Source organism: Corvus moneduloides, chromosome 28 (assembly GCF_009650955.1).
Source record: "Corvus moneduloides isolate bCorMon1 chromosome 28, bCorMon1.pri, whole genome shotgun sequence".
Classification (NCBI taxonomy): Eukaryota; Metazoa; Chordata; class Aves; order Passeriformes; family Corvidae; genus Corvus; species Corvus moneduloides.
This window is the reverse complement of record NC_045503.1, coordinates 189,453-209,750: the sequence shown is the minus strand read 5'-3', so window position 1 is coordinate 209,750 and position 20,298 is coordinate 189,453. Positions and strand designations below refer to the sequence as shown.

The 20,298-nt window shown below is 47.0% G+C and overlaps 1 protein-coding gene across 7 annotated transcripts in view; it reads right to left on the bottom strand.

The window, feature by feature from the left end:
- The window catches only part of LOC116436095 (excitatory amino acid transporter 4-like), a 38,809-nt gene extending 18,958 nt beyond the window's left edge, over positions 1-19,851 (bottom strand). The window contains exons 1-2 of one of the 7 annotated variants that reach the window (XM_032093007.1): positions 19,730-19,851; positions 5,201-5,317 (exon numbers count right to left, since the gene is read on the bottom strand). The gene's annotated coding sequence lies outside the window, so the exon portion shown is untranslated. Of the gene's footprint in view, positions 1-5,200; positions 6,014-18,549; positions 18,573-19,644 lie in introns of those variants that run through there. The other 6 variants (XM_032093008.1, XM_032093009.1, XM_032093014.1 and 3 more) reach the window with 6 other exon arrangements.
- Between the last annotated feature and the right edge of the window lie 447 nt (positions 19,852-20,298).

Below are 20,298 nucleotides of genomic sequence, written 5' to 3'. Positions count from 1 at the left end.
GGAGATAGCCGTGGCACACTTACAGTGCTGGAGAGCCAAATGTGGGAGCATCGGGGCAGGTTTGCTTCCCCTTCTCACAAATTGTATAATTTTGGCCCCACAAAGTTCTACAAAAGGTTAGAATCTGAGAGTAAAATATTGTACACAGCAGAAAAACTTCCTGAAATAGTATCTTGAATGTAATCTTTGACTACAGCCTCTGTAAAGACACACAGCCTCTCACATCTTTGTCCATGCCCCTCTCCCAGAGAAAAGACCAGCTTGTTTAAATGGAGAAGTAGGGAGAGCAGGAGAAGTAAAAAGCAATCTTCAAATGCATCTAGTTGAAGGAAAACCCACATCAATAAGGATAGGGCCTCAGTGTCAGATTAGTCAGGGTTTTTAAAAAACTTCTGTCAACGATCATGTATGAAAGGTTTTTAAAGCAATGGATATGAAAGGGAATGAAAGGGGAGATCCCCTTTTCATCATCACTTGTGGTGACAGGCTGCCAAAAGAGATTTCAGTTGTGAGGTCCAAAAAGAAAGTGTGCGAGGGCTGAGCTGTCCATCTGCTCACAAGTGGCAGGAAGAATCATCTGCTCTATACATAAATGAAAAGCACTAAACACAGAAAGAAAAACTCTTGATTCCAGTGACTCACAAAGAAGCTGGAAAGACCACAGACTGACAGAAAAAAGTACTAGGAATTATTTGGGAGACATTAGGGGACAAAGAAGAAAATACAGAGCATATTCCATCCCTGAGAGGATAAGTGGCAGCTGGGACAGAGTTAATTTTCCTCCTAGTGGTTGGTACAGTGCTGTGTTCAGAATTTAGGGTGAGAGTAATCTCAGACTTTGTCTTGTGATAAAGTGAAAGTGCCAAGACACGAATTGCACTTGTGGGAATGATACAGCTTTCACGTTGCAACATTAAATGCTTGAAACTGTTGAGATTTTTAATATTTGGAAACCCATATGCACATCTTCAATATTACTACATCACAACAACAGAAAAAAAAGAAATTTCAAATTTCAAGTTGCTTGCTGAAGAAATTTTGCATTTAACTCAGACTCTAGGAAAGTTGTGTGAAAGTCTTCAATGACTTACTTTCTTTGTTGTGCAGGCTCAGCTTCAGAAAAAACCCAGCCAAGTTTGACTGTTATAAAGCTGTCATCACTGAAATGTTCCTGCACTCAGTTATTCAAACATCAAGAGGTAGGCTGTTAAGTATTTAAAAGTTTTTTTCATGTGCTGCAAAGTTTTGTACTGTCTATATTAAGACAGTTTGCATCCATGGGAGCCCACAAGCAAGCTCCTCCTGAGGCATGCATGTGTCAGGCTATCAGCAGAGGTGAAGGGCAGACTTTCCTCAGAAGTGCACAGGTCACGAATCCAGTCTGTCCACTGGGCAGGCAGGTAGACTCTCAGTCTACGTGTTCCATGGTGCTGGGGTAGCCCTGCAGAGCCCCACAGGAGTGGTGCCAGTGTTGGCAAGAGCAGAGCCCAATGCTGCGGCAGTAGGGCTGCACCTGGCAGCAGGATCTGGGGGGAGCTGGAGGAGATAGGTTGCATCTGCATATGCACATCTACACAGCTTGTAGATCTGCAGAGAGGGCACAGTTCCACATGGAAAACATCTCAAAAGAGGTCAGGGCAGTGGTGCTGGCCAGAGGAGATTAGTTCTGTGTAGCAGTGATGCACTGAGTTTCTGCCAGGGAGAATAGACAGTTCTGCTGCCTGCAGAGAAGCTGTTTGACTGGAACTGAAGGGGACAACTCTGTTTCGCGTGAGCTTCTCATGCCTTAACACCCCTTTGTAACAAGAAGGGAAAATACACCTAGGGAAATAAATCTACTTCATGCCTATGTGCAGCTCTGCCCTCATTCCAGAGACATGCAGCAGCTCTGAGGTCACAGAGCAGCGAGTGTTCTGAGCACGGGGGTAAGCTGCAGAGAGCTCTGGCCTGGCTTTGTCCAGGTAATGGTCAGAATAAGGCTCTGGTGGATGAAGAGGAAATGTATCTGACTACTTTACATGGTCCAGACAAAACTCAATATGAAACCCCTAATAACAGTTTCTTAGGGCCTGCATCTGGTACATCACCCCTGGGACCACAGAACTCCCGGGACATCCCAGGTGGGACCAGCAGTAGAGTCCAGAAACTCTGCTGTGCTTGTGCCAGCAGGTCGAGAGAGGTGATCCCGCCCCTCTGACTCAGCACTGGTGAGGCCGCAGCTGGTGTGCTGTGTCCAGATCTGGGCTTCCCAGTACGGATACACTGAAGAGAGTCCACTGAAGGACTGCAGAGATGGTGGAGGGACTGGGGCATCTCCCATGAGGAAAGACTGGGAAATCTGGGACTGCTCAGCCTGGAGGAGAGAAGGGGGGTGGGTCTCATCAATGTACACCTGTAGGGAGGGTGCGAAGAATTCAGTGCCAGACCTTTCTCAGTGTTGCACAGTGACCACCTGAGAGGTGGCAGACATGAATTGAAGTACCAGGAAATTCTTCTTAAGCATAAACAGAGTCTTTGTTGCTGCAAGACAGATTGAACACTGGGACAGGCTGCACAGAGGGGCTAGCGGGGGGTTCTCCATCCTTGGAGATATTCAAAAGCTGTCTGGACACAGTCCTGAGGAACCAACTGTGGCTGACTCTGCTTTGGGCAGGGGGATTGTACTAGATGATGTTCAGGGGTCCCTGCCAACCTCAGCAATGCTGTGACCTTCCTTCTGCTGATATGAGACAAAGCTTTACGGAACTTCAGACATCACTGACACATCCTGTCCATGGCAATGTCCTGGAGCTGATCTACATTTATAATTAGCACGGGGACATGGTCGGTTCTCCACTCTTCTCACCCTCTGACCCCTGCACAGCACTTCTGCACCACACTGAAAGACAAACAAGAAAATGCTGCTTCATTGAAACAGCCAAGTGCCATTTGTGGCTGTTGGACAGATTGTGAGGAACCCAGGGATGTCTCAGTAGAGGAGGAGCCATCAGTCAAGTGGATCCACTGTGAGATACTTCTCTGGGAAAGGGGGAGGTCCTGACCACTGGCAGGACATGGCATTACAGAGCGGTCTTGCCATGGTGTGTGGGATTGGAAAAAGTAACAAAAAATTCAGATGAAGACTGTGTCTGCCTTCTTGCCCTATGCTGTGCTCTCTCATGAGGCAGAGCACAGTAGTTATCCCATGCCTGCTTCCTCTGCCCTCATACAGCATGCTGGCGCAGCTTTCTGATTGCTAATGTGTCCAAGAGATATCAGCCAATGATCAAATAACCTGCCCCAAGGGAGGCAAAAATCTGCGTGGCCAGCACAGCAGAGGAGAGCTCCATTCTTCAGAGGGTTCAGGCTCTTGGCTGGGACAGGCCCAGTTGTCAGTACACAGAACAAATGGATGGGAAACAGTGACTGAAATGGGGCTGCTTTACACCGTTGTCCCACTATTGCTAATGTCTGTGTAGAAGAACACAAAAGGGATTAATCTAATTAGCCAGTTTTACTCCTGGGACTGCAGAAGTCAGCCAAATTAGAATGCCCATCGCAAACCCTCTCCCAGGTTTACCAGCCTCCAGGGGCTGGTGGAAGAGAGGCAATATAATCCCAAGACAGCAGTGTTTGGTACAGCATGTACCATCACACCCTGCCACAGGCACGGCACGTGGCACTCGGTCAAGCCATGCTGCTAAAGGGATGACACTGGAAAAGCATGTCAGGTGTCCCCCTCAATGATGGCTGCTCCAGGCTCCCTCTTCCCTTTGCTAATGCAACTCCCTTTTTAGTTTTCATTGCTGAAAGCTGGTCAGACTGTGAAATAATCAGCACTTGGAGCCCACTGTTTCTCTTGTCTCCAAGGAAACTCTGCTTTATGTTCAACATCAAAACCAGAATTTTCAGTCGGGGAAGTCTCTGCAGGTAGCAGCAAGGAAGCACCCTAAGTGGGAGAAGAAGGAGAAATCTCTGCAGAAGGAGAGGTGTTGGAAAGAGTTGTGCACAGTTAGGCAGATATGGAAGGGCAAGGCAGGGGGTCACTGAAAAAGCTGTGCCAGTCTTTCCGCAGTGGACTTCTGGTGCTGGGTCACCAAGGGAGAGGAGTTAAATAGCCCATCCTCACACGGTGGGAGGGGAGGCTCAGTACTTGCAAGGAAGGGACATGTCGCTCTGCTCAGTGGTCTGAAAGTTGCTGTTAGCAGCTCTCAAGTTCTACTTGCTTTTGGGCAGACCATGGGCACTCCAGAGTGGGAAGCTACAGTCCCCCCATTGCCAGCTGACTAAAAGAGGTGCTTTGTGGGGATTGTCTTTGCAAGGATGGCAAAGAAGGAGTAGATGTCTCCACTCCCACCTGACTTCCCCCCATCAGTAGCTCAGTGCCTGTGATCAGGAGCATTAAGTCCAGCCACTGTGCTATTGGCTGGGCTTTTTTTTCACTCCTGAGGACCAGGATCTCTGTCTTCACAGGGTTTGTAGAACCCCCCTTGGCTGCAGGCATCCTCACCCCTCATACTATTAGATCCTTTGCAGCCTGGCCCATTGCTTGCCCTTGGGAAGGGAAGTACAAGCTGAAAGCAGAGCAGCCAAAGAGCCTAGGTCAAAAATTTCCATTCACAAGCCCAACTCAGCCATCTTTGCATTGCTATAGCAGCCCCTGGAAGGGCTTTCTGCTCAGTAGGGCATTTGTGGTTTTTGATACCAAAATGTCAGCCAGCCCCCTCCCAGACAACTCCCACCACAACAGTGGGCCCAGGAGGAGAACAGATCTGCTCAAGGCCTAGCTACTGACCCATCTCTGTGAGAGAGCACCAGCTAAAGGGAGAGGAATCACAATAGGCAGTAATTTCAGCCCAGCTGAGCTCTACAATGACAAAGTGATCACCAACTGAGCAGTGGGTCTGGGGCCTAAGTCCAATACTGGAAGGACAAGTGCCACTCTCTGCAATGCTCCCTACTCATGCCAGCTTACTTACCACCTCCTGTGGTAAGGTTGTCTCGCTCAAGCTCCTCACCAGGCATTTGACCCCAGCCCAGGACACAGAGTCCCACTTCTAGAGCACCCTCCACTGGGCAGACCCCTGTCCTAAAGCAGATGAGAGCTATCCTTGCCGCTCTCTCATGCACATGCCCAAGGAAATCTCCTGCCCTGCTTCAGCCCCCTGGTACTGGCACCACTCTTATTCATGCATCCAGATTCACAGACAAAACCACTCACCTGGAACCAGTGCAGGCTGTCAAGCAGAGAGGGCAGTGAGTTGTTTTCGTCTTGGGGGATTATTCTGAGTTGTTTTGTTCTTTAATTCTTTCAAAGGCAGGAAGCAGGATTTTCTCCCTAGAAAGGTTCAGTGTTAGCAGAGAGCTCTGAGCAGTACCTCCTGAGAGAGGAAAGGAAGACTGTAATATGCTCAGGATACATGGCAGTAAGGGGTGGGGGAGTGGCATGTAGGAGGAGACAGAAAAAATCTTTGATGATTGCACCAGACCAGAGCACAGAAAGCACCTGTCACCAGGAGGTTGCATAGAGCCCTTACTGGGTTTCACAGTACCAGTGGGTTTGCACTTTCTTCTGCCTCCCCACACAAGCTTCAAGAAGAGTTAGCAGTAACAGACAGCAGGGCAGCTGTTAAATGAGAGACAGATCTCATCCCCATTCCACTCCTGCCCCTTACAAGGGTTCCTTCCACAAGGGAGGCTGCATGCATAAATCAATCCAGCAGCAACAGCTGAGTACTGGACAGGCAGGTCCTTCACAGGTCCAGTCTGTGTGCCCAGGACCTCTGAGGTCCAGACAACCCCTGTGGTTTATCCAGATCAGCCTTAGGGGATAGACATGTGTCTGTGCCTCAGCCAGACTGCTGCAGTTTCCCTTCGATGTATTAGGCACATCATAAAGAGGAACCAGTTCACTGAGCGTGCAAAGGAAATACACTAGCTGTACAGGCTGTCAGGGAGACAGGTTCTGCTTTCAAGGAAGCAGGCAAAACTTCCACTGCTGACTTATTTCTTAAATATTGATTCCTCATGCAGTTTCTTAGATAAAAGTCCCACATTTCAAATTTTTGATCAATGCACTATGTCAAAACCACAAGTCAGGTTGCAGGTGTGAGCACCACACAGCCCATGCTGGCAGAGTGAAAAATTATATTCAAAAATCAAGCCACAGCACCGAAGTTACAACAGCACCTCTGTTTCTAGCCCTGCCAGATACATGACTCGCAATGGACATATCATGAAATGATATGATTTTAATGAAAGTAGCCTTCTCCTTAATTCAGGTGGCCCCAGAGTAGGGTTGTGCTCGGTGCTCTGGCTTTGGCATACCAAGGCTGATACGTTGTGTCTTCAGCGGGAGCTTGTGACAGAGTTTGAACTCATCCAGGAGTAGGTCAAAGCCAAAGTGTCATGCTCATTTGACAGAGGACCTTGGAAATTAAATCCCCCCAAATTCTATGTCTCCATCGGCTCTGTAGGAAGAGAAGAACTGGACCTCTTCAGCCCAGGTTACAGAGAGCAATTCCCAGCACCAACTGGCTTTTTGAGACATTGATCATAGAATTGTTTAGGTTTGAAAACAACTTCAAAATTATTGAGTGCAACCATAAATCAGGATGGTAATTTGATGGGACTTCACTCAATGAACCATTTGGAGTCTGGGTTCTTGACTATCTCTGCCATTCTCCCTTGTTGCTTCACACAAGCCATCGCTGCATCAGGAGACAAGGACACTTTCTGAACCAAATAAATTGCTTGGTCTTCACACTATTCCATGGCTCAAGTGGCACTAATGGCCCTAATCTTCCTATTGAAGGTTCAACAACATCTCAGGTCATGCAAGTGTCAACTGGGGACTGGAAATCCAAGTACTGTACCCTGCAAAGTTTCAGTCATCTTTCCAGCAAAACACATATTGGAATGGGCTACACAAGAAAATATTTTTATTCCAAAATTAATGTTTCTGGGTTTGAGGAAAAGGTGTGCTCTGCCTGTACCACGCATCAAAACCCTCCTGCAGAAATGTGGCTGAGAGCCAGTCCAGCCACAGAGGTAAAGGGAGACAGATTGTGGCAGCCCAACCTGGTACATGGCTGATCTTCTTTCCTGCTTCTGCTGGTTCACAACATCGGCCATTGCTGGGGCAGTCCCAGAGAAAGGACATCTCCTATTCCTCATGCCCCTACTTCTTGCATAGCTTGGCCAGAAGCTGGTCTTGCAGAAGGGCCCCTGAGAGCACTGCTGGCTACTGCTGGGGGCTGATGACCTCTACCAGAGCACTCCTGACCTGGACAAATGCGTTTCTGGTGCTACCCAGAGAGTGGCAGAGCACCCCTCAAATGCTGTTCTATTCCCCAATTGCACCTCAGGCAGCAGTGAATGGTTGTCCTTTCCACCTCCTATGCCTGAAGTTCGGCTTGGCTCCTAGAATCTGTGCTAATTCCTACCCTTGTTTTTAATCCCCTCGTTAGCACCCATAAGCCTTTACAAGCCATAAACTTGCAGTGACAAGTCCCTTAAACCTTGTCCTTTGGCAACTTCTTCTATATTTCGACTTGTACCTGTGGCAAATTCCAGACAACTTTGAGTTATTAAATAGGACACAAAGCAGCAGCCTGAAGCTATGGAGGAGGTGAAGAGCTCTGCTCCCTCAGGATGGAGCTGCCTGATGCCCAGACAGTCTTTCCAGGGTAGGGCAATCCTTGGGGAACAAACCCCATGGTCAGCTAAATCCCCCAAGTCTCTCCTTGTTCTATGAGTGCCAGGCACATTTGATCATCCACATCAAACAGAGGCCACATGATGCTCTATGTTTTCGACAACGGGTAAAAAGGAAACTCACAATGTCAGCTTGTGAGAGGCAACGAGAAAAGACATGACAACTGCACCTCATGTCATGGAGTCACCTTACAGAGGGTGTTCTGATGCTATCCTTGCGCAGCTGCTTGAAGATAAAGGAAGGACTTGATGGGAAACAGCCTGGAACAGCTTTCCAAAATCAGCTCCCTGGAAATTTCCTCCACAAAACACCTTTCAAAATGATTTATGCTAATTCCACAAGTAGACTAAAAATGTTACATAGGGACAGGGCACTTTGTTTTGCACTCATTCCGTCTTTAAATGCATCCTCAGTATGTATTGATGCCTTTTTCTCTAGTCCTGGAAATATGAGCCAGACACAGTTAGGGTGATAAAAAGGGGTACCTTTATATTAGAATCCTTAGATGCACAGTCCGTTGGGTGGAAAATGCCAATGATGCTTGCCCCGTGTGACACGTGTACAATTTTTATAGATTTTGCAAATTGAAATATCTGACAAGAGCCCCCCAATTAGAAGTACACTCGATGAAGTCATGCCCCCCTAGCTCTAGCACTTTCTAAATCCTCCACCCTCAGATAAGGACCAGGCCCTATTTATAAAAATATGTCTCGAAGAGCTGTTTTCAACCTTGGTTTCTAAGGAGAACCAAGATAGCATAGGGGTCCTGGAATTTGTTTTGTCTTTCTGCCTAGAAAAATACTAAAGCTAAGTTACAATAATAGACTACAAAGCTACAAATATATGTGTAAAGAATACAGAAAATATATGAAAGAAAAAAGGTAAAAATTCAGACGGCATCAGTATCTCTGCCCAAATTGGAAAGACTCTAGTCCTAAACAAGTGAAGTTCTGGGCAAAGGACTCTAGAGACAAATTTTTACAAAGGGCTTGTGTATCTAAAGGAGAGGTTTGCAGGTCTAGCAGAACAACTCCTTTATCATCTCTGCCTTTTAAGAAAGACTGACTTCTATTGGATCTTTAAAAACCAAAACACCTAAAAATGGGCTAAGGGTTGACTCGTAATGAGGTAAATCTCCCATGTCAGTCTCTGCTAGAATGCAGTTAGCGTGTCCAGTTTGGACACACAACCTGGAGGAGGCATTGAGGCTGCGGGGCTGGGATACAAAACCCAAGCAGATGGTTGTATCCACTGTCCCATGGCTTTCCTGGCTTCCAGCAAGCACTTAGCATATCTGCCTTTTGAAAGTGCTTGATTTCTCTGAACTGCTGGAAAAAACCCCCTTAAGGACCATGATGTAGTGAATGGCAGGTAAGTGTGACAGCCCTGTCAACTGAACATGCGGTGACTGGGAGGATGGATATGGACCATCCATACCCAGACCTGTCCTAGGACATGGATACTTTCTGCTGGAGTGTAAAAAGCCACCGGGATATTCCCTGCTGCTAATTGTCATGGGGAAAGATGTGATTTCTTTGTGTGTTAAGCAATCCTTCAGCCCTCCCTTCCCTGGATTTTGCAATTCTATAGTCTTGTTCTCCTTGTTACAGTAACCTTAATTTGGGGGTTGGTATTAATTCTGTCTCCTGCATTGCTCACTGGCCCTGGGAACAGAGTCCAATTATGCAGCTGTGACCTTCATTACAAGTTAGCAGACTTTCTGCAAATGAACTTCCTTCATGTTTCACAGAGCTGCTCAAATAATGGAATTTCCTTCCTATGGGAAATGCCAATCTTTCAACATCTATTTTTGCCCTATTTTTTAACAAAATGTCAAAATTTCAACTCTTACCACACATGAAGCTTAGGAAAATTTAGAAATGTAAAGAAATGTTTTGGTTTGGATCACACTGATGCAAATCTACTCCTACCTGAGCTATAGTATTTCTTCATGTAAGTGCCTCTCATAATTTTTTTACCTCATTTTTTATAGACTACAGGTCTCATGGTGCTCTGCAGCGTCCCCGTGTAGCCAAGCTGCTATGGTGCATTTTCCTGGATGTGGCCTGGAGGGAGGAGCAAGGGCCAAGGAGAACAGGGCCCAGAGAGCTAAAAGAGAAAGAGCATGTGATGCCGTTCCCACTGACAGCACCTGCCAGGACATTCGGTTAGAATTTCTGATGGGACAACAAAACAAAGAGGGTAAAGTTAAAAAAATTTATATCCAATGACAAAAATTATTACCCCCAAAATTTGTCTGGGTAGTTTCAACTGATGAGTGAGACAAAGTTTTGTGAGTTTCTGAAGTTTCTGTCATTCTAAAAGTGCCCTCATTTTCTTCTTGACTCTGCTGAGAGTGTATGTGACTGAGGCATTTTAGCTATTTTGAATCCCAGCTCGTGCTCCCTGCTTCTTCCAGGTGCACAGGGAACTTGAGCTGTGCACTCCTAGGAGGAGTTCTGCGCTGGGAGTTTGTGTGATTTGTTATGTACATTTTGCTTTTAGCAATCCCTGTAAATCACTATACAGGCACAGCCAGTGCAAACTGCAGATTCTTGTAGTGGTTACTCTGAAGCCTGACTTTTCAAAAGCACCATTTTCTCAAACAGTTTGAGAAACTACACTGCCAGTGCCACTGGAGAATAAATCCCCTGCTCCCATCCTGAGAGGCTCTCTGATGGAAACTCACCTGGTTCCCACAGCATGACAAGAGGGGTGAGGAGTAATTTTGATTTTCTTCCCTGCCCTGATCCACCTCTGACTCTTCCTCTCAGCCCCATGCTTGTCTGCTGCACTACAAACCAGCAGTTGTTCAGCCTGACCTATTTGAAAGAGACTTGATTCAGGTTTCATGCCATAAACAAGTTCTTTCTAAAGACCTTTTTATTTTCACTTGCCTTATTGTATTTGTACATTTAATTCTACTGTATTTTGTGTTTTACCCATTACTTGGGAATGCAGCTTTCTTCCACTGCTTGTGCTGCACAGAGACAATTCCAATGCCAATGTGGCACTGACTTTTCTTCCTTTCCATGAGCAGGTTGCATCTCTCCTTCCTTCCCACCTCTGCTCTGCCTCTTGCAGCCTGTGGTTGGCTGTGCTTTCTACCTGCACAATTGGCCTCCTGGTTCTCAGGCTCCCAGGTTTAGCAGCTCTCTCCTCTGCACTGTTGCGGTTTCCATGCAGAGTGGAGTTTCAGTGAAGATGCCAACAGTCATCAGCTGCCTGGCTGAATATCAGCACAGAGTTTATGTTCTTTGTCACAGTGGCTGAAAAATCACTTTCTGCTTCTGCAGTAGATCAGTTATAAATGCAAAATACCAGAGCTGCCTTCTCTATGCGTTATTGGCATTTTAATTATTAAACAACTCTCTACACATATATGAGATTCTTCTTTATGCTAATAGGCAGTTTTCTTGCACTCACTTATAGATTTGAACAGCTGAACTCTACATGTGCCCAATTGCTCTGGCTGCTCTACAGAGGGATGTGCAATGCAACCTCACAAGTGAATTCACAGTAGATAGAAGCATTTCTCAGGGTCCATCTTTGTACACCCTTTGAAGCACTGTGAAATACAGTCTGCCAGAATGACAGGTGCCATGACTCCCATGGATTGCCCTTACAAATATATTATTTCTTCTTGAAACTCGGGCACAATCTTCCAATAAGAGAATGTCCTGCTATGAAGAAGAATAGACTTCAGCACAGCACAAGGTGGATGTGCCTTGCCACAGAGGCCGGAGAAAGCAGTGTACATATGAAGACTGGGCCATTCCCTGTCCCTTTCTCCAGACCCTTATTTCTGAAAACCACTATCTGTCCAGGAAGACGCATTTCAGACTGGCACATTAACTGAATACCCACAATATAGTGACATGAATGCCATCTGACTTTATCTCTTCATTTCCTGCCTTGTCTGATCTGACTCCATTCCTTCTGAGTCATGCTTTCAAATGGTGAGGATCAAACCTTATGTGGTTTTTTTCCGTGGTCCAGGGTATTGTTCAGTTTGAAAAAGCCCTCTGAGATCATCAAGTTCAGCCATTCCCCCAGCACTGCCAAGCCCACCACTAACCCATGTCCTGAAGTGCCACATCCAAATGGCCTTTAAATCCCTGCAGGGATGGGGACTCCACCACTGTCCTGGGAAGCTGTGTCAGGGCTGGATAGTCCTTTCGGTGAAGAAATTTTTCCTGTCTGAACCTCACCTGGTGCAACTTGAGGTCATTTCTTATTGTCATGTCCCTTGTTCCCTGGGAGGAGAACCCAACCCCCACCTGGCTCCACTTTCCTGTCAGGGAGTTGTGGAGAGTGATAAGATCACCCCCAGCCTCCTTTCTCCAGGCTGAGCCCCTCCAGCTCCCTCAGCTGCTCCTCATCAGATTTGTGCTCCAGACCCTTCCCCAGCTCTGTTCCCTTCACTGGACATGCTACAGCCCCTTTAATGTCTTTCTTGGAGTGAAGGGCCAAAAACTGAACCCAGGACTTGAGGTGGGGCCTCACCAGTGCCCAGCACAGGAGGACAGTCACTGCCCCAATCCTGCTGGCCACACTGTGGCTGATACAGGCCAGGTGCCATTGGCCTTTTTGGCCACCTGGGCTCATGTTCAGCACCCCCAGGCCCTTCTCCGCTGGCAGCTTTCCAACCACTCTGCCCCAAACCTGGAGTGTTCCATGGGGCTCTTGTGACCCAAGGGCAGGGCCTGGCACTTGGCCCTGTTGAACCTCACACCATTGGCCTTGGCCCATTGATCCAGCCGGTCAAATTGCCTCTGCAGAGCATTCCTGCCCTCCAGCAGATCAACATCCCAGCCAGCTTGGTGTCATTTGTGAAATGACTGAGGGTGTCCTTGATCCCCTCGTCTAGATCATTGATGGGCCCAAAACTGAGCCCTGGAGAACACCACCGGTCCCAGCTGCATGTGACTCCATTCACCACCACTCTTTTGGTTCAGATGACCAGACAGTTTTTACCCATCAAAGAGTACACCTGTCCAAGCCATGAGCAGACAGTTTCTCTGGAATACAGTGGGAAACAGTGTCAAAATCTTTACTAAGGCTGAGGTGTACAACATGCACAGCCTTTCCCTCATCCACTAAGCAGGTCAGCTCCTCACAGAAGATGAGGCTAGTCAAGCAGGACCTGCCTTTCATAAACCCATGCTGGCTAGGCCTGATCCCTTGGTTGTCCTACACATGCCATGTGACAGCTTAAGATGATCTGCTTCACGACCTTCTCTGGCACTGGCTGGCCTGTAGCTCCCTGGATCCTCCTTCCAATCCTTCTTATACATGTGCCTCACATTTGCTAACTTTCCATCACCCAGGACCTTTCTGACTGACCGGGACTGCTGGTAAAACGTGGGAGAGTGGCTTGGTGAGCTCTTTTGCCACCTCCTGCAGTATCCTTGGATTTATGCTGGTCTAAGTGGCATAGCAGGTCACTGGCCATTCCCTCCTGGATTACAGAGTCTTCATTGTGCTCCCCATCTCTGTCTTCCAGTTCAGTCCTCTGGGTACCTTGAGGATAACTGTTCGTGCTATTAAAGACTGAGGCAAAGAAAGCATTAAGTACTTTAGCCTCTTCCTCATCCTTTGTGGCAATGTTTCTCACCGCATCCAATAAGGGATGGAGATTCTCCTTGGCCTTCCTGTTGTGATGTGTCTATAGAAACACTTTTTGTTATCTCTTACAGCAGTGGCCAGGTTAATTTCTAGCTGGGCTTTGGCCCCTCTAACTTTCTCCCTGCATAACCTCCCAACATCCTCATAGTCCTCCTGAGTTCCCTGCCCCTTTTTCCAGAGGTGATAAATGCTCTTTTCCTCCCTGAGTTCCAGCCAAATTTCTCTGTTCAGCCAGGCCAGTCTCTTCCCCACCGGCTCGTCTTTTGGCACATGGGGACAGCCTGTTCTTGTGCCTTGAAGGTTTCCTTCTTGAAGAATGTCCAGCCTTCCTGGACCCCTTGGCCCTTCAGGGCTGCTTCTCAAGGGACTCTCAATCAGTCTCCTAAACAGACCAAAGTCTGCTCTCTGGAAGGCCAAGGTGGCAGTTCTGCTGTCTCCTTTCCTTATTTCTCCAGTACCAAAAACTCATTATCTCCGTGTCCAGACAGCCTCAGCTGTCACATCCCCCACCAGTCCTTCTCTGCTCACGAACAGCAAGTCCAGCAGGGCAGCTTCCCTGGCTGTCTCACTTTCCAGCTGTGTCAGGCAGTTCTCTTCCGCGCACTCCAGGAACCTCCTAGACTGTTTTCTCTCCGCTGTGTTGTATCTCCAGCAGACATCTGGTAAGTTGAAGTCCCACACAAGAACAAGGACCAGTGATTGTGGGGATTTTTCCAGCTGCTTATAGAATGTTTTATCTGCCTCTTCTTCCTGGTTGGTCAGGCTGTGACAGTCATTGACATTCCCCCTTAACCATAAACATAAGCATTCAACCTTATCATTGTGATGCCTTTATCAGCCCAAAATGCACACGTGATATAGGGCTATGACACTTTTATAAGTTTAGCGTATTAGCATAATTGACAAGAATCCCCAATTAGAAGTACAGTTAATAAAGTAATTCCCCCCTTGGTTCAGCCTCCTACTGAAGCCTTCCCGCCTTGGTTATAGCCCCACATTGTTTATGTCTACATACATAGGAAAGCAGAAGAATGGCCTTGGTTCACTGAAGAAGGAAGATTAGAATAGGATTCCAGGAATGTGTCTGTCTTAATAGACTACTGGAAAAGTACTGAAGTAAACTAAGAAACGATATAACTACGCAATACAATAATCATCTACAAAGCTATGACTATATGAAAAATATATAAAAAGAAAAAATCTTATGGCATCAGTTGCCATCATTAAGCTCGAGGCAGTCAAAACACTCCCTCACACACAGCGTTACCCCAACACTTCCCCTTCCTTGCCTGTCCCTTCTGACAAGTCTACAGCCACCCATTGCAGCACTCCAGTCATGCGAGTTGTCCCACCATGTCTCTGTGATGGCAACTATGTTGTAGTTTTCCAGATGCACCGTGGTTTCCAGCTCCTCCTGCTTGTTGTCCATGCTGCAGGTATTGGTGTAGGTGCACTTCAGTTGGTCTATTGATACCACCACCTTTTTGGAGGGAGAAGCCCTAATTCCTATGTGACCATTCTCAGATGATTCCATGGTTTCTAACGCATCAAAAATTCTTGCTTCTTTGCTGCCACATCAATCTCCATCCCTTTGCAAGCATGGAGATGACAGACTGAAGGACCTCACTAGCACACCATCTCTCAACCATCAGTGCGCCACCCCCAGGCTTATCTCTAGTGAGCCTGGGTTATTCACCTTTGTAGTTTTTCTCACTTTGTCTTTTCACTGCTCTGTTCCCTCCTCAGCAGCACTTTCCTGCTGCTCTTCCCTAACTCCCCAGCCTCCCTGCCACCACAGGTGGGTGATGATGAGGTAACAAAGAATGGTTAGGGAGAAGGAAATCCCAGGCAAGAATAAGAGGTGGGTTCTTAGGAAGCAAAGGTTATTGAGTTGGAAGCAATCACTCTGGAACAGTTTCTGGCTTGATTGTTGTTAGAAGCTCCCTGGTAACCCAAGAATCTTCAGTATAGAGTGATGTTATCCCATAGGACAACCATGGTAGTAGGAAGGCCAAAACTGGAAGAGCAGCTGTGTTGAGAGGAGCTACATTTAGGTTGCACTATATTGTTTGAATGCATTTTTTATGTAGCCAAGCAATTTAAAAAAAAAAGCAAACAATCCTTGGCAGCAGCAGCAACAGTCTTCTGAACCGTAGTGGACACAATCATTATTTGTTCTGAGCGTGGTTTGTTTCTGTGGCTAAGACTCTGCAATAGAGCACTTTCATGTACACCCTGTTCCATGTTAATAGACTGAAATGTCTGAACTGGCAATTAATTATTTCAGGGGAATGGCTTGCATGATATTGCAACAACAGCATGTGACTTTCATTTGGATATCCTCTATTAATACAACCAAAGGATGTCCCAAAGCCTTTCTGTTGCTTCAAGTAGCTTGGTCTGATACTACTATGGGCTGTCTGCCTTCTCTGAGCTGGGAAAACAGGATGGCAATGCTTCATTTCTGCTGCTCTGATGATATATTTGTCCAAATTTAACTTGGCCCATTTTCTTTGGCATTCTCCATATGGTATTACCATCGGCATTGTGCTCTTCTCCAACAGCACCCAATGCTATGCATTTGTATATGTATTACAAGGACAAAAGGGACCAAGTGTGATCATCTAATCTGACCTCCTTTTTCAGGACAGGAATAGTCCTGTGTTAATTATTTTTCTTTTAAGTAGAATATACTATTTTAAAAAAATTTTGGAACCTGCATTACCACCTTCTGGTGGTCATGAATTCACCACAGTTTCAGGCAAATTATATAAGCCTGGGTCTACCTGACCCTGGATATGATGCATAAGCACTCAAGGAGGAAGAAGCAGTCAGCTGCTGCTGTAGAGGAGCTGAACCAAACCTGCTAATGCTGATGGTAATGCTGACATTGACACACCAAGAGGCTGTAGCTTAATCACCATGGGTAAGCAAACATGCGTGCATACAGCATCTGCAGGCAGTCTTAGAGGCTAAAATGCAAATGAGGTCGGTGGTATGAAAGTCTTAGTCAAGGTGGATGATCCTGCAACTGTCACTGGGACAGCAGCACCTCCAAGTTTTTTCCAGATGCACCCTCAAATCATCACTTCCCTCAGCATAGATTCACATGGTTCCTCTTCCTCTCTTTCCAAGAGAGATCTTAAACTACAGACTGAAGTTGTTATGTTGACTTCTGGGGTCTGATTTTGCAATTCGCTGTCCATTGGGAGTCTACCCTGTTATTCAATGGCTTTCTGGAAGAAACCACAAGACTTCAGAGAATGCAGACAGCTCTAGAGGAAATCTACACCATTGGCTTTCCTTCACTGAATTGCAGAATCCCCTAAAACCATCTGCTTTCAACCATTCCTCATGAACTTTGTATTTCACTCTCTCAAGTTCTCTCTAGAAAAAGCACCTCTCTCTTCTTCAGAGACTTTATATCACTCTGTTAATGACACTCTTCTGTCATGTTTCTTAGGCTCCTAATTTTGACAAAACATCTGTTTACCTTGGGGTAGAGCCTTGCTGTAAGACCCCCGAGCGGAGAACTCCAAGTTTCCCAGATCCAGCAGGAATCTCCAAATCTTCCTCACTGTGGAGCATCTCCTGGAAGCTGTATCAGAAAGATACAGGATCTCCTCTTTCAGACTGCAGGTGACAATACATGCATCTCCTTGCCAAACTGCCTTTGTTGTCAAATGGTATCTTACACCAAAGGCATATGTAGCTATGCCTATCTTTGTATCTTGTCCAGTCAGCAAGATTTCTGCCAGATCACTCTTTTATAGATGTTAATATATTAATGCAGTCTGAAGTCAATAAACCAGCTTTCAGATTAACCATTGAACAGGTTCAGCTTCATAAGCTTTGCCCTTTCTGCTACACCTTTGAAGTATTACAGGGGGAGGCATGGACTTATCTTCAAACAGTTCTCCAGAGCTGGTGTCTCAGGGATCGGTTTGCCCCCTTTGGTGCTACAGAAGGGTTTGCCAAGCACACTTCACCCACTGAGACTGCACAGATCTGGTGCCTGGATCTCCCTGGCCCAAGAAGGAAGCATGCAGTGACAGTACTGGGCTGTGATTCGGAAGGTCTCCATACATGGGAAGGGTGCACCAAGCTGGCTGTCCTGTGCCAGCACACAGCACAGTCGTCTATAGGCAGTCACACTATATGGGATCACTCCTGCCTCCAACCAAGCATCCTTTCCAAGTTCCCAGACAGGGAGTTTTCTCCCCATTCCCTATCATGGGTCATAAAGCAGATGGGTCATGAGGTGGCCCCAGATGCCTGTGGGTGTTAGGCTGAGCTCAGGCAGGCATGTGGGGCTCAAGTCCTTGCTCAGGAAAGTGTGGAATGGTGCTGTGCTGGCTGCACACTGTCAACAGAGGCAACACAAGCTATCTCACAGCTCATTACAGAAACTGAGCCAAAGGGAAGACACGTTCCCAGCTTATCAGGCCACCTCCTCTGTGAGCTCTCTGATCTACTTTTCCAGTGATTGCTCCTGACCTAGGAGAAGCCCCTGAGAAATCTCACCGTTCATAGCCTGCAGCTAAATGGGCATCTGCAAGCAGCCATGGTGGGGAGAGAGCAGCATGGCATGCAAAGTCTGATTAACCAGATGGAAAATTCCACTCTTCTTCATCAGAGCATACCATGCTGAAGAACTTGGGAAGCAAACCAGCCCTGTGTTTATCTGCTTGCCAGGCTGCTGGTCTGCTTTGGTCCCATGAATGGTGTACATTTGCCAGGATACCCGCATTATCTGCTCAGCCCTCTTTTAGCACTATGATAAGAAGTACCTCTGGAACAGCACCCTGCACACTTTGCTCTGCTTTGAAATATTTTTTTAGCACTGCTGACAGTCAATGCAGTGCAACACGAAGGGTGAGGCTCCAGCATGGGGACCAGCAGAACCGACCCCTCCTTCAGCTCTGGCCATGCTGAGCACAAGAAACCCGTTCCCCTGACGCTTGCACTCCTTGCACCTCTGCTAAGTGATCAGCCTGGACATGTCCTCACCCTAGGTTAACTCAAACCCTGCTACCTCGTGTAAAATTGGTCAAATTTACAGACTCTTCTTACTTAAACACATGAATGATAAAGTAACTAATGAATGCCAGCCTTTCAACAATTCAGGAATCCCGTCTGAAAGCCTTTGTGTGCTCCCAGCAACCATCGCTTTGACTTATTTGCCCTTCTTCCCGGTGCTTTCCCACACACAAACACACTCTTACCTCCCTGATCTGCAGCTGTGCTCACAGCAGGTTAGTTTAGTTCCCTGTGAAGAGGTGAGAAACGCGTGCGAGTGTCTGGGCAGAAAAGCCGTGTGCTACAACGCCACTCAGGTCACCAGTGTACAGCCAGTGCTAACCAATGGGAATAAATCCCATGGGAATTACACAGCTGTAAGTCCTGGAAACTATGCTTCACACTGTGAATGTACTATTGCTGGCTCCCTGGCAATGAAATCATACAAAACCAGCAAGTAAAGAAATCATTTTTAACATACAACATTATTCAGACTCTGCCCTCTAACACTCCTATACCATGGAGTGTCTCACTTGCTAATGGCCACAATGCACCCGCTGCCTCTGATCGCAGCAGGGAAGAGGAAATGCAGAGCAAGTGGCTGCACAAACGATCCCAATCCCGGCGGGGGGGGAGGCCAGTCGTCCACCTTGTAGCAGGAACATGCTTAGACACTGCCAAGAAGGGGAACGAGCCTCAGGAAAGAAGTGATCTCTACGGGATTTTACTTAGGTATGCAGCAACAAGGCTATTTAGTAAGGCTTCAATTCCATTATATGCTTCCCTTGGATGAACTTATATATGCATATATGTTTCATCCACATGTTTAAAACATTGTCTGAAAAACGAGTGGATGGGGGAGGTCTGTTAGCACCTTCCAGATCAGATAATTTAAAACGTGGTGTCAGAAAAGAGAATGAAATTTAAAGAAGTGGTGCTTGCTCAGTCTAACCAACCAGGCATCTAGCACAAAAAATTACATACTGAGTTCTGGTTAAAATGCATATTTTGCATAGCTGTCAGGGAAAATGTAAAAGACCAATAGAAAGCAGTGACATAGCCAATATACTGCATTAGGCAGCTCAGCTCCTTCACAGTCCAAGAGCAAAGCTGCTTTTTGAAGGTCAGAAGTGTATGAACGTCTGTTCACAAAACCTGGATTCACGTAAAAACTGTAAGGACAAATTATATTAGTGATATCCCATACCCCCATCCCCTCTTCCTGGGATGGTGGGAAACGCACTAAATCTCTGAAAACCAGAAATAAAACAGAGTATTTCTGATCCTTTCAAGTCTCTTACCATCTTTAATGCTTCCCTGGATCGAGAATTTGGGATCTCCTGTATGATTAACAAAGTCTTCATGCAAAATTGAGCAGAGTATTACCTTAACAGGGTGCTCACCATACCGTCACTCTGTAGACCTGGAGTAAAGGTTGTGGAGGGCTCGGGGGAGGGGAGGGGGGGGTAGTTCAGACTGGCTCAGGAACTAAGCTCTGCCGGTTCAGGTCGAATGACAGGCTCTGCCTACTCCCAACTGCACAGTAACGCCAGGCACTGAGCTTTTGCGGATGGAAAGAAATCCTTTGGAGAGGAGGGGTTAGCCACAAGCATCATATCCACAGCTCGTTCCTTATTCCTTCTTTGTGCCCGTGGCTTCCGCTGGCTCCACCGCCCCCAGCCAGCACGAGGCCGCTGCCCAGGGCCGGGGGGCATGGGGGGCAGGGCAGGCTGTGGACAGCGGTGGACAGCGGGGTCCGGGTTATCCCCCAGTGCTCTGTGAAGAATGGCATGGCTGGAACAGGCACTCGTGGGGCTCAGGGAAATGCCGGGCAGTGGCGTCTGAGAGCAGCAGGGGTTGCAGCGGCAGGACACAAGGAAGAGCCAGGAGGCCTTGATAGGGAAGATGTGTGATAATGTCTTTACAAACAATTCGATGGGTGAGGGCACGGGTGC